Below are 17,687 nucleotides of genomic sequence, written 5' to 3'. Positions count from 1 at the left end.
TTCTTGGCGTTTATGGCTGTGGCTCTCGCTTTCTTGGCAGTCTCGTGGTCATATTTAACTTTCTAGAAGTCAGAGTTGGCCTGGAGACAGGTAAAAACATGATGAAAAGGTCAGGCAAGTATGAAACAACACGGCTGGGAAAAATACAAAGGAGAGAAATCAGAATATCCTTACTTCTGGCACCGGGTTAAGCTTGCAGAAGGGGTTTATCCCGACAATACTGCAATCTTCGTATTTCCCGTTCACTAGAAGGGTTGACATTGAAACAATATATTCTTCTGTTAATTGAGCGGGGCTATGACAAAGAGAGTCATCCGGGCCTCCACCATATTCATACATCAGCTTTGACCGACGACTTAAAGGGATGACCCGCCATGAGATCCAGCAGCGGGTCAGATCAACTCCAGTTAACCCGTTCCCAAACAGAGCGTTAATCCTTTTGATGGATGGTATCAGCCTCTTGCGTTCAGTGGCAGTAAGCTTGTCAGGAAGCGCGAATTTGGAGTCAAGACGATCGGGGCGATAACCCGGCAGTGGCTTCTCGTTTGCTGGTGAAATGTCTTGACAGTAGAACCAAGTCTGATTCCAGTCCTTTGGGTGACTTGGTAAGCCTATGAGGGGGAAGATAGCACCATGCTGTCGCTGAATTGAGATGCCTCCAAGTTCTAAGCTGGGCCGTTGGTGCACTCGTTCTGCCGGTTCAGATAAAAGTATTCTCTAAACAGCTCCACGGTCGGCTCTTGTTGAAGATACACCTCACATAGCACTTGGAAGTTACAGATGTTAGATATGGAATTGGGCCCGATATCTTGAGGGTGGAGTTTGAAAAAGTGGAGGACCTCTCTGAAGAACTTTGAGTCGGGCGGTGAGAAGCCACGGTTCATGTGGTCAGTAAAAACAATCACTTCGCCGTCTCTTGGATTAGGCCGTTCTTCTTCCGAGTCAGGGGCACGGTAAGACATGACGTCTTTTCCTGGCAGAAATCCTATGGTGAAAAACTCCTTCAAACGTTCCTCAGTTACGGTTGAGGGAACCCAGTTACAGATGGTTGGTGCTTTGGATGGCATGATGTGCAAAGACAAACTAAAAAGAAAGGCAGCATGCCAGTTCAACTTAATGGTGAAATTAACAGTTAAGTGATGACGATGCAAATAAGTAAGGGCGGCTTAGTTAAGGGCTAATGACATATAAGGAAAAGTAATCCGGCATGGTAAGCCGCCATGACTACAGATATTTGAAGAAGGCATATTCAGCTAAGTGTTGAGACAAACAAGTTTCCTAAATTGCTTGGTATTATTCCAGATCAAATGGCTATTCAAAATGAAAAAACTTCAAGACCTAAAAAGTTCAGCGTAGAGATTCTGTAAGTTCTAATGCAGTCTTTGAATCAGAGAAAGGGATCTGTGGGTCAAGAAGAGGCACAAAAACACTACCGCACGAGCATATATATATATATATATTTTTGGATCAAGAAGAGGCCTGCGGTGGAAGAACTACAAGGGACTGCGATGAACTAGGAAGAACACGAAGGAATCTGGAAACCCTAAATGCGGATTTGAGAAGAAAACTTATAGTCACAGGTCTTCTGCGGAGGTCGCCGCAGTTCTCTGGACCAGCTCGAGTTGATGCAGTGGCCAAGGTTGACGGAGACGAAGGAGACGTGCGACGGCGGTGAGGCTCGAGCAACAGGAGGGTTGCGAGAGGAAGAAGACGGAGCGAGAGAGGAGAATGAGGAAGGCCGAGGCGTGCCTATTTATAAGGGAAAGATGTGAACAGACGGGCGTGAAAATCGAGGGAGAGCCGAATAATGGTTATCCAGCTACGCAGGCGCCTCGATTCTCGGGAAACATTAAAGATAAAAGATCCGTTCGGAGATGACGTCATGAAAGTTTTTTGCGTTTTCAAGAGATGACATCACGGCGGGTTACAAAAACTTCAGCGAAGATAAGAAGATGGATTTTTTTTCTAAGTATTGAAGATTGACAAAGAACAAAGTTCAAAGTCAACCTGGGGCCTTATTTTGGGGATATAACTATCAGTTATGACCTGCCTAGCAGGGGTCGGGTCAGCTCCAATGGCGGGTTACACAAGAAGCCCAGTAAACATTCAAGATGATAGTTTATTAAATCTTATAGAAGGCCCAAAGGCCTGGAGGTGGCTTAAGGCCTGGTATTATGAACCGCCGTATGTAAGGAAAGACTTGTAAAGAAAGGCATGTAAAGGAGGTCACCGAGCCGGACACGATTATGAGCCGGCCGGGACTCTGTAGGCCACCAGGCGTCAACCCGTGTATATAAGGGGACGACCCGGTGGCGGCTTAGGGCCAGAAACAACAGATCGATAACTAAGCCGGCGAGTTGAGCCCCTTGGTGATCGAAACCCTAGAAATACCAACACAACTAGACGTAGGCTTTTACCTTCATCGTAAGGGGCCGAACTAGTATAAAACCTCTCGTGTCCTTTGTCCCGATTAACCCCTTTAAGCTTCCTAGTTGTGATGGCCCTACGACTAAGTCCTTTCTCTAGGACATCTGCCGTGACAATTCCACGACACACACAGTTCTTTGTGTGGAAACGCTTGTGCAAGGTGGCCTAACGCAAACAGTTCGCTGCCGGAAGCCATGTGCGATTGTTAGTTGATCGAACACGCCTACTTTCTAGAAACTGTGTAGGTTGTTTGAGTTCATCACCCACGGTGATGTCTGAGTTACCGTTTGCAATTGAAAACCCCAATAAGCAGGGTAATTATCCTATTACTGATAATCCATGTACTAATCAAACTGATATTTCTTATAAAAGACGCCAGATATTTCATATCCGTATAAAAGAAACCAGGATTTCATAATCGAATTACATCAGATAGCTTCGGCACTCAGTTACGCCATTACACAACATCACCAAGTTTCACATGCAGCATCAAAAACCTTTAGAAAGTAGCATCATACACGGTAAATAGACAGATGAATCTCATCTGGGAAACTGCAGAAGCGGAAGGCAAATATTGAGCCTTCAGTGATGTTGAATGTCCTTGCAACTTTAGGCCAGTGGCTATGGATAATTACCCACCCAAACTTCATCCTCTTCAGCAAGACTTCAATATTGTATCGTGGGTGTTGAATGAATACCTTCCTCGCCTCTTGACCATGCAGGTGGTTTGAGAGGTAATCATCGGTGAACTGCTTTGAAAAGTACTGAAAACAAAGCTATGCATAAATCGCTGTTGTAAATTTTGAAATGGCGCAAGGGGTAAAAACAAGGTAAAAGAGTTGGTACCATCCTGTAGTTGACTGATGTCTTCTTCATTGTGCAAACTAAGATCTTGCTGTTATTCGTCGCAAGTTTCTTCATCCTAACAATCTTGCTGAGTTTCTTGACTTGACTGATATTCATGGACATCTCATTTCCCCATATGCAAAATGGGTCGAACAGTGGGTCTAAGCCTCTGACAGCAGGACCTACATGTGCAAGACCAAATTGTAAGAAACCTAAATATTAGAATGATTCCTGCAACTGCACAATAATATGCTATTAGCGAAAGGACCCTACTTGAACAAACCTCGATGGTAAACCGCAGTGTCTCCCATTGTTTCCCTGCAACACACATAAGGAAGATCTTGATCAGGTTAACTAAGAGTTTCCATACTATCAGTAGAATATGTATTGAGTATAGCCAAATTCGATTGGTGTCACATGCATAACAATAAAAAATTGTACCCACAACAAATGAAAATCAAATTGTAGGACTGAACCAAACAGCTAAATGGACAGCAGACCAAATGAACCAAAATAGTTAACTAAGCACGACACTGTAGAATAGAAACATGTACTAGAAGATAAGAAAGTTAACAAAACAAAGAATACTTGAGAACAGTACTATGAAATGTAGCAATTGTTGGACCAAAGTGTTAACTGAACATTACATTTAAGAGGACCAAACTGTTAACTAAACATCAGATTGCATATTAACATTACAGAGGACAAATCACTAGAAGGCACTGGCGGTGGCCTCGAGAAAACATCACGAATTGTATTTTAAAGTAGACAACCGTGCGGCGGTGTCGACGGTGGCCTCGAAGACGAGGTGCTCCTCCAAGATCTGGTGGTCGACACGCACGGCAGCCATAGCGACCTTGTTCGCGCATGCGGCCGCATGCTACTCAGCTTGACGTTATACCGTGTGTAAAATGGTTGTGGGCGGCGCATAATTGGAGCAGGGGGCAGTGATTTCGGTGGAAGGTTTCGCTCCGTCGGTCGGGGCATGTGGGACGGGAAAGGAGGAGGATGGTGTGGGTGGGGTGTGGTTTACCTGACCATATTGACGAGGTCGCACAGCAAGAAGAAGGGTCAGCGGCGAGGAGGCCGCGCAGCAAGAAGAAGGGTCGCTGGCGAGGAGGCGCGCTGCAAGAAGAAGGGTCGCCGGTGAGGAGGCGGCGCTGCAAAAAGAAGGGTTGCCGGCGAGGAGGCGGCTCTGCAAGAAGAAGGGTCACCGGCGAGGAGGCTGGGCTGACAATAAGCAGTAGTGAAGGTTTGAACTTGGAAAGCAAGGAGGAACAATGGAAATGTGGCTTTTGGTAGGAGGGAGGGGGTGGGGAGATAGATATTTCCGTGGTGGCAAAAAAATTTCACTCGGTGCCGTCGAGAAACTGGCGCGCAAGTGTGGTTAAAGCGGGGGCGGTGGACTGTAGACGACGAAGCTTCCTACGTAATCCAGACAAGACGGTGTGCCAAGATATTTTATATTGCATCCCACACGATTCTTTCTAGTAAATTGTTTGTGGTATACCTGATTTTTTCATTATGTTTTGAAAGGCAAAATGGTGTCATGGAGGGACAGGATGGTGTTTGAATTGCTAGAACATTTACGTACAGTGAACATGCAACTAGTACATGAGTGTCGTGTTTAAATTTGGAGTTATTTCGGGTTCGTTTGGCATTTTTATGCATTAATTGAGTTTATGGGCATTTAATGTGCATAATTCAAATTTGAACTACAAGCACATGCTCCAATGCACCAAGGTTTGCTGAAAAATCACATGTGTGTCTTTGGGTGAATTTATAGGTCCCATGCAAGAAATGGGAATAAAATTCAAACATCTGGGTGTCGTGGCTCGGCCGGAATGATTGAGAAACTTGGTTTTTCAATTCCTGTAAATCCAAAACACGGTTGAAAATCGTGAAACTTGGCATGGTGTCATGACATGGCACCAAAAAGTTGCAATAAATTTTGTGCCCGAATTGGGACAAGCTTTGGTGTAAGCTTCTTGCAAACCGAAGCATCCCTCAAGAAGGCTCGTGGTTCCGAGAGGGAACGTGTCACCTCCGTGTGCGAAACGACACACGTACACTGCCTTCTACCGCCTTAATTTTTTACACAGCTAGATTAGACCTAATAAAAGTACAATGCTAAATTTTGGAATTATTCCGGGTTTGTTTGGCCTTTTTATACATTAATTGAGTTTCTGGGCATTTAATATGCATAATTAAAATTTGAAATACAAGCACATGCTCCAGTGCACCAAAGTTGTTTGAAAAATCACATGTGTGTCCTTGGGTGAATTTCTATGTCCCATGCAAGAGATGGGAGTGAAATTCAAACATCTGGGCCTCGTGGCTCGGCCGGAAAGATTGAGAAACTTGGTTTTTTAATTTCTGTAATTCCAAAACATGCCTGAAAATAATGAAACTTGGCATGGTCTCATGACATGCAACCAACATGCTGCAGTAATTTTTTTGGCCGAATTGGGACAAACTTTGGTGTAAGCTTCTTGCAAACCGGAGCTTCCATCAAGAAGGCTCGTGGTTCCGAGAGGGAACGTGTCACCTCCGTGTACAAAACGACATATGTACACTGCCTTCTCCCGCCTTAATTTTTTACACAGCCAGATTAGACGAAATAGAAGTACAGTGCTAAATTTTGGAATTATTATAGGTTCGTTTGGCCTTTTTAATACATTAATTGAGTTTCTTGGCATTTAATGTGCATAATTCAAATTTGAACTACAAGCACAGGCTCCAGTGCACCAAAGTTGTTTGAAAAATCACATGCGTGTCCTTGGGTGAATTTCTAGGTCCCATGCAAGAGATGGGAGTGAAATTCAAACATCTGGGCGTCATGGCTCAACCGGAAAGATTGAGAAACTTGGTTTTTTAATTCCTGTAATTACAAAACACGCCTGAAAATCATGAAACTTGGCATGGTCTCATGACATGGCACCAACATGCTGCGGTAAATTCTTTGGCCGAATTGGGACAAGCTTTGGTGTAAGCTTATTGCAAACCGGAGCTTCCATCAAGAAGGTTCGTGGTTCCGAGAAGGAACGTGTCACCTCCGTGTCCGAAACAACATACGTACACTTCCTTCTCCCGCCTTAATTTTTTACATGGCCAGATTAGACCAAATAGAAGTATAGTGCTAAATTTTGGAATTATTCCGGGTTCATTTGGCCTTTTTTATGCATTAATTTTCTTGGCATCTAATGTGCATAATTCAAATTTGAACTACAAGCACAGGCTCCAGTGCACCAAAGTTGTTTGAAAAAGCACATGTGTGTCCTTGGGTGAATTTCTAGGTCCCATGCAAGAGATGGGAGTGAAATTAAAACATCTAGGCGTCGTGACTCGGCCGGAAAGATTGTGAAACTTGGTTTTTTAATTCCTGTAATTCCAAAACACGCCTGAAAATCATGAAACTTGGCATGGTCTCATGAGATGGCACCAACATGCTGCGGTAAATTTTTTGGCCGAATTGGGACAAGCTTTGGTGTAAGCTTATTGCAAACCGAAGCTTCCCTCAAGAAGGCTCATGGTTCCGAGAGGGAACGTGTCACCTCCGTGTGCGAAACGACATACGTACACTGCCTTCTCCCGCCTTAATTTTTTTACACAGCCAAATTAGACCAAATAGAAGTACCGTGCTAAATTTTGGAATTATTCTGGGTTTGTTCGGCCTTTTTTATACATTAATTGAGTTTCGGGGCATTTAATGTGCATAATTCAAATTTGAACTACAAGCACAGGCTCTAGTGCACCAAAGTTGTTCGAAAAATCACATGTGTGTCCTTGGGTGAATTTCTAGGTCCCATGCAAGAGATGGGAGTGAAATTCAAACATTTGGCGTCGTGGCTAGACCGGAAAGATTGAGAAACTTGGTTTTTTCATTCCTGTAATTCCAAAACACGCATGAAAATCATGAAACTTGACATGGTGTGGTGAGATGGCACCAACATGCTGCGGTAATTTTTTGGCCGAATTGGGACAAGCTTTGGTGTAAGCTTTTTGCAAACCGGAGCTTCCCTCAAGAAGGCTCGTGGTTCCGAGAGGGAAGGTGTCACCTCCGTGTGCGTAACGACATACGTACACTGCCTTCTCCCGCCTTAATTTTTTTACACAGCCAGATTAGACCAAATAGAAGTATTGTGCTAAATTTTGGAATTATTCCAGGTTCGTTTGGCCTTTTTATACATTAATTGAGTTTCTAGGCATTTAATGTGCATAATTCAAATTTGAACTACAAACACATGCTCCAGTTGACCAAAGTTGTTTGAAAAATCATAGGTATGTCCTTGGGTGAATTTCTAGGTCCCATGCAAGAGATGAGAGTGACATTCAAACATCTGGGCATCGTGGCTTGGCCGGAAAGATTGAGAAACTTGGTTTTCTTATTCCTGTAATTCGAAATCACGCCTGAAAATCATGAAACTTGGCATGGTCTCATGACATTGCACTAACATGCTGTGGTAATTTTTCTGTCCGATTTGCGAAGGCGCACACATTAACAATCAACAAAGTCATTTTGGAACAGGTGATTTCACATTACAAATCAGAAACACAAGTATTATTGAAACCTTGGGCGTTCAACTTACCAATTACATGCGGCCATGTGTCCCTTTTTTTGTTGGCTAGGAGGAGCCGTGTGGGTAGCTATTTGAGTATGGGAGGCGTGCGATTAGACCCTTGCACGTGCTCATCGGGAGGAGAGCCCGTTGACCACTACCCGTCGCGCACCTCCCTCCCAACATCTCCATTAATGGTGCTCGAGCACCTATTCTATGGCGTGGCATATGTCTCACTGGACTGAGATTTAAGAGAGAAAAATGAAAATTGGAAAAGAAAGTTTTGCACGGATCTTCATGTAAGATCCAACAGACCTATATAGCATCGACTGCGACTTATATCAAGCATGATGAATATAAGGACGATGACATTGGATAATAATTGTCTTACATATTTATAAACATAACTAAAAAAGCCACATGCGGCAACACCCAATATACACAAGGGCAAAAGAAGAAAGACAAAGGTCTGGCTCGCTGATCTCTACTTTCTTGATGCGTTGCTGCAGGCCGCGGGAACTAGTCTCCGCGGCGGGCGGCGACGAGCTCTTTCTTGTCCTCAAGATGTTGGTTGAGAGCATCCACGGATTCCTCCACCATCCTTCTGCGCTCGATGCGCAGCATGGCATTCTCATCTTTAAGTTTCTCGACGGTGACGTCGGTCCTCTTCAACAAGGCAGTGGTCTGCTCATGCTGCTCCGCACTTCCGACGATCTTCGCCCTCAGCAGGTCGCACTCGGCCCGAAGCTTCGTATTGCTCTAATTTAGTTGTCGGATGACGTCGATAGACTGTTCAAACGAGGCTTTCAGGTCATCCTGCAACCTCGCCCACCTGGAGATATGATCCATCTGCCTAAGGACGAGGGCACGCATGCGCCTGTAAGAGTCGTCGCCTACCCGCGAGACATTTTCCCAAGCCGCCGCGGCGCGGGAGGACATCTCCGCTGCATTCACGGCACGGCGGGACATCTCTTCTGCTTCCGCGGTGCGGCCAGACCAGTCTGCTTCATGGACGGTGCGGCGGGCCCTCCGTTCTGCTTCGGCGGCGCGGCTGGACCTCTCTGCTGCAACGGCCATGCGGCGGGACATGTTGGCTGCTTTCGCGGCGAGGCGGGACATCTCTCGTGCTTCCGCTTCTAGGCTCGCCTCTCCCTGGTGGCAATCTCTCGACCCAGAACTCACGCTGGCCATGGCGGACGCAAGGGACCGATGATGAATGACTTGTTTGTTTTTGACTTTTTGTGGATGAGGAGTTGAGGAGGAATGTGCAGTCATCTTGGAGTAGTAGTATTTATAACCGGGTAGTAATATGCTCCTAAGTGGGAAACCGTTTAGGTTTTGATCGGTGTGAATAGGTTTGCAATTTGGAATGTTATGAGACGCATGCTCAAAATTTACTGACGGTTATAAGTGCAGCACTATTCCCGAAAGGCGTAACGTGGGCACGTATGCCTTCTCAGCCGTGTACGTAGCATTTGCACCATAGGGTGCACCGCAATAGGCAATGTCAGCACACGTCTTGTTCCAACAACCGTGCGCGCTCGCTATTACCATCACGCACACTTCTTTTAATTAGAATGGGTGTGCCCTTCTAGCGCACACACGTTGATCTATCTAACTGTTTCAGTTTGTTGTGGCTAATCGCAAATAGTTCATCCATGTGAAGTGTATGCCATCAATCGCAGACACTTTGATCTGGCTTACCCATTTCTATTCTATTGCCTAATCACAAACAGTTAATCCTTCTGAAGCGTATGCCCTATCGCACACACCTTGATCCGGCTGACCATTTCTTTTGTGTTGCCTAATCACAAATAGTTCATCCGAGTGAACCGTATGATGTATATCGCACACACCTTCATCTGGCTACCCGTTTCTTTTGTGTTGCCTAATCACAAACAGTTCATCCTAGTGAACCGTATGCTCTATATCGCACACGCCTTCATCAGGCTGCCCGTTTCTTTTGTTCCTCCTCATCGCAAACAGTTCATCGGACTGAACCATATGCCCTGGATCGCACACGCAACTAAAATATGAACTGTGTTTGATGCATCCTCCATTGCAAACGTTTTGCACCTTTTTTGACGGTTTACATCCTCGTTTGTGATTAATGCATCACACACAGTTTCGTGAAAGGGTCTCTGATCATAGTGTCGCGTTAGCAGCATCCTGCAGTAGTGACATGAAATTGTACAATGCTCTGAGCTTTCAGCTTTTGTTTCATGTGTCTTGCCATCCATGCTCTTTCGGAAACAATAAAAAACTAACTTCCTTGCTAATGCATCTCAATGATTAGCATATCAGAGCTAATATTTACATCACAACTGAAGACAAAGTTGTGAGAAGGTGCTAAATTAAAATTGATCCATGCTTTCATTAGCAGCAATGTCCCCCCAGCTCTGTCTAAATCAACAAGGCATGTTGGGAGAAAAGTAGCTATCTGGAGCATGCAACATTCTGATTATTTTGTGCAGTTCCACTAAGATAGAGCTGAGCGTCCCTGTTCCAAAGATATTAAGTGTGATTACAATAATAAAGGACTGCTGATGAAACAATAAACACACAAATAGAAGCCGGTCACCTTTGCAGTCTCTCTTAAGACTAACTAGTTGGAGAAGATTAAGCAAATAGTTGGAGAAGATTAGGCTCGGAGTTGGATGAGGAGGATAGAGCAAAACCAATCTCCCTTTGTGCAGTCGCACTGAAATGTAGAGACGTTGCCCGTGTGACATTTTAGTACAACTGCACAAGACACTCTTAAGAAAAAAAGTGATTTGTGTAGTTCACCAAAAGGTCGCAATAGCAATGAGGTAAAATGGATAGCCCTGTTTGCAAAAAAGAGGTAGAAAGGAAACAATTACTGGCCAATAACAGTTGATGACACATACGACGATAAAAAAGAAGCATATTCCTTGTCCTAAGGGAAGATAACAACATGGTTGTGTTTGTCTAAAATGGTGTGAGGATGAGATTGCAATGTGGAAAGTACGCCGGACAAGCTAAGTTTTGGGCAAAGAACTATGGAAGATCCACATGCAAGATTTTCCACATGCAGCGACGTGGGAAGACGGGCAGTGGGGCAAGGCCGGAGAGGATACTTGGGGGTCGTCGGGATGTAACTAGGTGAGCGGCGGCGGGCAGGATCTGCCCATACTGCGGCAGCAAGCAGGTGGCGTAGGCCCTACCGCGCTAGAGCTTGCTCAGAGAGAAAGGCGGGTACCGCAGATCAGGACATGCTGCCTCGGCACCGTCGAACGGAGAAATGATGCACATCCTCCCTTTCCGCCGGTAGACGGGATGCGGCCGGATCAGTGACCAATGGTGAGAGAGAGAGAGGCCACCGCCGCCTTGTGTGAGATACTCTGAAGAGAGACAAACCCAGGCAGGCACGCTCCATTGTATATAGTGGAGCGGACTACCTTTTTCTCCATAAAAATCATTTTATATTCTGTGTACGTGCCATTGAGCAATATAACTTTATTTAAAAATAACATGCCAACGCATCAAGTCGAACTTTGTTTCGTGCACGCGTGGTACACGACCTCCGTAGGTAAACAACCGCTACACGCGTTCAAATTGACATGTGGGCTGCCATTTCGTATAGAAATGAGCTCCACTGTGTACCCGCGCGGGTGTGGCTTGGCACGAAGCATGAGTATGTGCACCTATTCTCTTCGTGTATGTACACCACCTACGTGGGGTTGTGTGAGAGAGATACAAACATAGAGAGATGTAGTGTGTGGGTTCATGAGTGTTTTTTGGGGGGTGAGAAATAGACAAGCAATATATCTGGATGATATTTCAATCAAAAAATGTAACATGTGCAATGTGTGTGAAATAGAGTCCTGGGTATATCATATATATAGAGGGGGCGATCCACGAGAAGAGAGTGGAGGTATCATCGGCTTGAGGTATCCATAGAATCGAAGAGAGGGATGATGTGTGTGTGCGCGCATGTGCGATCGATAAAGAGTGCCATCGAATTTGTGTGTGCCCACGTCAAAGATATAGGGTGGCTGGCCTACTGGAACATGAGAGGGGACAAGTGAAGTTTGTCTCTGTGGCATGGATACTGTCGATGTCAAAACCGGCGGATCTCAGGTAGGGGGTCCCGAACTGTGCGTCTAAGGTGGATGGTAACAGGAGGCAGGGGACATGATGTTTTACCCAGGTTCGGGCCCTCTTGATGGAGGTAAAACCCTACGTCCTGCTCGATTTATTCTTGATGATATGGGTATTACAAGAGTAGATCTACCACGAGATCAGAGAGGCTAAACCCTAAAAGCTAGCCTATGGTATGATTGTATGTTGTCCTATGGACTAAAACCCTCCGTTTTATATAGACACCGGAAAGGGCTAGGGTTACACAAGGTCGGTTACAAAGGAGGAGATATACATATCCGTATTGCCTAGCTTGCCTTCCACGCCAAGTAGAGTCCCATCTGGACATGAGACGAAGTCTTCAGTCTTGTATCTTCATAGTCTATCAGTCCGGCCAAAGGATATAGTCCGGCTGTCCGGAGGCCCCCTAATCCAGGACTCCCTCAGATACCTACCTACATCGCTCGACTATCGGTGTGTGGTGGGGGTGGGGGAGACCTAATTAACTATAGAAGTACAATGGCTGGTATATGTGTGGAGGAGGAGAGTGGCCTACCTTATGTATTGAGGGAGATCGATCGGCATCCATGCATATGTGTAGGAGAGGAATAAGGTTGGGAGACAGACAGAGCTAGAGTGTTGGAGGAGTGGTGGTGGAGTTGCTTCTAACAAATGGTGGGAGAGGCTTGCTAGACAAACGAAGGGCACGCCTGCAATATCAATAAGAGAGGGGGTGGTTGCCTGTCTGTGCACGTATGTGTGAGAGACGGCTCAGGAGGCATGCACGAATGATGAGGGGGGGCGATATGGCTATGGTAAGCAGATGTAACTACATAGGAAGATCAATCATCCTTCGTTAGAGAAAGGAGAGACATGACTTGTGAGGTACGTCGATCGATGGGTGGGGGGAAATAGTTAAAGTCGACCTAGGTATATGTAGGGAGATCGATCAGTATGCATGCATGTATGTGTTAGAAGTAAATAAGGCTCGGGAGAAGGATAGAGAGAGAGAGGGATGCATCTAGGAGGTGGTGCAAGAGGCATACTATATCAAGGGGGGAAGGAGTGTGCGAGTATGAGATCGATGAAAAGAAGGGTGGGAGTGAGGCATGGACGATGAGAAGAGAAGAGGGAAAGCTTGTGTTTGTGGTAGGCACACCTGGCTAGAGAGGCATATCGATCGATGTGTGCCGTAAAGAAGGAGCTGGGGGCCTACACACACCGTGGGTGAATGACCTAAAGTGAAAAGACGAATTTGCGCGATGGAGCTAGAGAATGCTGAGGGAGGGTGAGAGGGATGTGGGCATGTGCATGCATGGGAGAAAGTTAGCGCTAGCTACAAAGATAAGAGGATTATGTGGGTGTAAAAGACGAATAGAGATCATAATTCATTATAAAAAAGTGAATTCGTATATTTGAAGAATTTATCATAGTGTTTTAAACTGACGCATGCGTGAATGTATATAACGGTGATACACATGGTGTGGTTATGAACATGTTATACTACATATAATATTTTTTGTCTCTACTCTTCTAAAAAAACAGAGTTGTTGATGATGGTGTGCCTGCCATCCTGCAATATAGGCTGTCTGATTTATATCTGACGGATAGGAAGGAAACTATGGTAATTTTGAAAAAAGATACCCACACCCCTCTCCATATTTGCAAATAAGGCCTCCCCTTGATCATCTTGATGTTCCGTGGAACGCATGGGCATCTTGCTAGTACTACATATAATATATAGAACATTGATTATAATTTGGGCTAATGTGTGGCTTTTGCAGCTCAGGGCTAAATACTTTTCATAATGTAGGGGGCGGGGCACTATACTTTGTGTGATAAACACGGTGTACGTATGGAACATGGTTTAGATTATGAATATATAGTTAGTACAAAAAATGTACTATATTTGGAATCAACATCAAGTGTATTCAAAAAATTGAATTCGAGTTCATATAGTACACATAATTCATATCTATCTATATAGTAATCTTGTGGTGTGTTGTTAAGGTAATACACGAATGATGGTTGAAGTTGGCAACAATCATGATTGTAGATTCTTATTGAAACAGATAAACGAATTCAAATTCAGTTCGAATTGCAGCGGTAGTATAGACATTTGGAATGCACTAAAATGTTGGTATGAGTAGGTTAATGCATTAGACAGCCAGCGAAAAAAATTAATTGGACATAACATGGATTCATACTCGAATTTAACGGTGTGCTTTGTGTAAGTTGCATGTCATACATTATTGCTCTAATATTTGGTCAAAGTTAGCCTCGAAAAACACATTAGGCCCTATATAGATGGAAGGCGGGAGTAGCTTTGAATAGCATTTGTATAGTAAAATGGGACAAGACTCTCTCTTTGTGTGGTGTGAATAGTTTTATTTTTTCGTTGAGGGAAGTGTGAATTGATTTGGTACGTACAAGTACAATATTACACGTTAGGCTTGTCCCTAAAATTCAACACGCGCCTTGTTATATCCTGAAAAATCAGATATCGTGCTCCCAAAATTGGCGCCTTCACAACCCGCGCCTTGCTATCCCGAAATTACAACACGCGCGAAAACTCCCTCCAGCTACCAAATCCCGACACGCGAAATCCCCCTTCTAACCCTGAGCCAAAAGGGCCACTGGTTCAAATTGGTGGGGGTACTTTTGTAACACACCCTACATTTTGGACAAGTGCATCCCTAAGTCATGGTTCCCCCCTCCCATCGCCTCCTTTTCTCCATTCAAAATCCCAGGCTGCCATAACCTCTCTGCTCCAGCCGCAAAACCCCATCCTCCTCTGTCCGCCACCTCACCGCTGCCCAGCCGAAGCCTCTTCCCCGACGACGTCATCCACCGCAACAGCTCGACGTCCCTCATCCACCTCCAGCTCGACGTCCCCGTCCTCCACCTCCAAGGAGCTTCTCCGACGATCGCCTCATCTATCGTGGCCGCTCCATCCCCACAATGCTGCCTTAACCTGCTTCACCGGAACCGCAGCATCCTCACCGACTCCTCGGACGAAGCCCAGGCCTACTCGGCACCACCAAAGAGGTTGTACACTCATCGCATCGCACCTTCTCCATAAGTCGACCTCTCGGCGCCGGCGGTGCTCCATCTCGCACCCCATGGAGTGGCTACCTCGAAGCCGGCGTCGTGGGCGACATCTCCACTGCGGCTCTCCCCAGTGTGAGGCCCCTTCGGCGGCGGCATCCATACCAGCCGGATCTGCTGCTGCTCCGGGTCTCGCTCGCTCGCGCTGCTTCGGCTCTCGCTCACGCTGCTGCTCTCCCCTCGCTCGTGTTGCTACTCTGCTCCGATTTAGCTACACTTCAGTCGACTGAATCAATTTTTGGGTCAGTCGATTTTCAGGGGGTGGGGGCTCGCCGGAGTTAAGGAAGAACCACCCGCAGCGGGGAGGGGGGCTCGCCGGACAGGTACCCCATCTTAGGGTTCAGTGTGGGGGTGGTGGTTGCCAGTGGTGGGGGGTGCGGGGGTGGGGCGGTGGCATGGGGATCGCCGGTGAAAAAGCTCGGCGCGAGGGGGGGCTAGAGGGCTGGCCGGGGCGGCGGCAGACTGGTGGTGGGGAGTTGTTTCGGGGCGGCGAGGCGGGCGCGGGGGCCGGTGGTGACTGGCGACTCAGGGGGGTGCAGGTTGAAGATGAACTGCAAGCCCTCCCTAAACTACATGTGAAGTGCCTCTCTTCTACCATTGCGTTCAGTTTCGACAATAACATTCAGATTCCACAGTAAATTTCAGTTTGTTCAGAGTCAATAGTTTTTACCTCATCTGTTGTAGTCAGGTGGTTTTTGGTGATGTAAATTTTACATCTATTTTACGTCATCTATTGGAGATGCTATTAGAATCCCACTTGAGATTGACGATGTCTGTCTTGTGCTACTTCGGCCTTAACGTCTTACGGCTCACCAGGGCTGCTCCAACGACAGAACGATCCATCACAACAGATCAGTACCCTGGACGCCGTCGACAGATTCCTCTGATCTTCCTCCACACCTCCGACAGCCACCTCTGGCTCAACTGCTTCAGCGACCAACCCAATGATGCTGAGGTCGACAAAGAGGTTGTACACTTGTCGCATCACTTATTACTCTACATTCATGTTGATCCATTAGGGCTATTTTGGTTCAACAGAAAAACATAGCAATAGGAAATTTTCCTATGGCACTCTACTATTCAGTTATTCATGCATTTTGTTGAAAGGAATGGAGCAAAACATCCACCTGGACCTACTTTTCAAAATCCTATGCATGAAAACAAGACCAAGTCCATTAGTGGCAGAATAACATTCTAACTGTACACGCTTTCATATGGTTTCACTTTATTTTGGCAATGTTTCTTTGCATTCCTCTGCTCCTCCAATTCCTGTGAACCAAACACCCAAGTTGACAGAAATCGTGTGTTCACAAATGCTTTGTTTCCCATGTAAATTTCCTAACCTATTCCGGTCCTCCTATCCCTGCGTGTATTGAATCATGCAAGCCAAATGAGCCCTTACAGAATTACTTCAGTTACAGGTAGGTGTCGAAGAAAACTTTGTGTGGTTTGTCCTGCTCCTGCAGCGACGTCGTCCGCCTCACCTGAGCTGCTACATCGATAGAAGCATCGACCAAACCAGACATCACAACTCCTGACCGTCTTTCGCCGCCTCAAATCTCCTTCCCTGCCACCTGCACCCACTGCAATGGCATCACCATCATCGACTCAGCAGATGAACCTGAGGAGTACACGGGTCCACAAGAGAGGTCGCACTCTTTTGTTTCTGCTTATGTTATGCATTGCTTAATATTACCTACTACCAAATTGATGTTCAAACTTGAGTTCTAAATTAGTTGTGGAGCACATATCGAGGCAGCAATGAATAGTATCTCTGTCTAATATTTGGTTCACCTAGGATATGCCTATGTTGTTCTTCTTGGGTGGGAAACAAATAGTAAAGCAATCATCAGCCTGCTATCATTATTTTTGGATCCATCCACTGGTTGTTACCATTACTCTAGATTTCTGCATGCTCTCCTTACATAATCTTACTATATTTTTTTGTATGCATGTCAGATATTGTACACAGTCATGCTGAACATGTAGAGAAAAAGAGAGGAGTTTTGCGCGGCAATACAATGTCATGCAGACATCGCTCCATGGTGGGTTCAATGGCAAACCCTCCCCCCCCCCTCTCCATACTGTAATCCAGAGGAAGATATCTGTTCTAAGGCGGATTCCGACGCAGCTGACCACTCCTATTTACCCCCCAAGGTGTTTGCTCTAACTTGGCATGATGATGTTAGCCATATGATGCATATGTTGCCTTGTAGTGCCTACTTTCGACATCATATATGTCATCTACTTAGTTTAGACATGTTCTGTAATGCCACCTGTTTAGTTTCAATATCTTATATGGGAATTATGCAGTCTCATGTCTTTTAGCCAGCCATAATATATGTGAAATGTGCAATGCCATCCTGTTTAACCAGACATCATATATTTGAATGATATCTTTCCCATCCTTTTCTTCATTACATTTCCATTTGTAGACAATGTTTGTACATTAAACTACTCTTCCTGTGAATCAGCCATTTGAGTGGGTGATGGAAAAATCTGGAGTGAAAACAAGGCCTTCAGAGCAGACAGTGCTACATGTCAAAGCAGATCTCTTGTTAGGTCCTGATAGCTACTCAGAGTGGATACGGAGACAGATGACTAGTCCTATTCCCCCACCGAGGTGTATGCTCTAACTTGGCACGG

This window comes from Triticum urartu, chromosome 6 (genome assembly GCF_003073215.2).
Source record: "Triticum urartu cultivar G1812 chromosome 6, Tu2.1, whole genome shotgun sequence".
Taxonomy (NCBI): Eukaryota; Viridiplantae; Streptophyta; class Magnoliopsida; order Poales; family Poaceae; genus Triticum; species Triticum urartu.
This window is presented reverse-complemented; position numbering follows the sequence as displayed.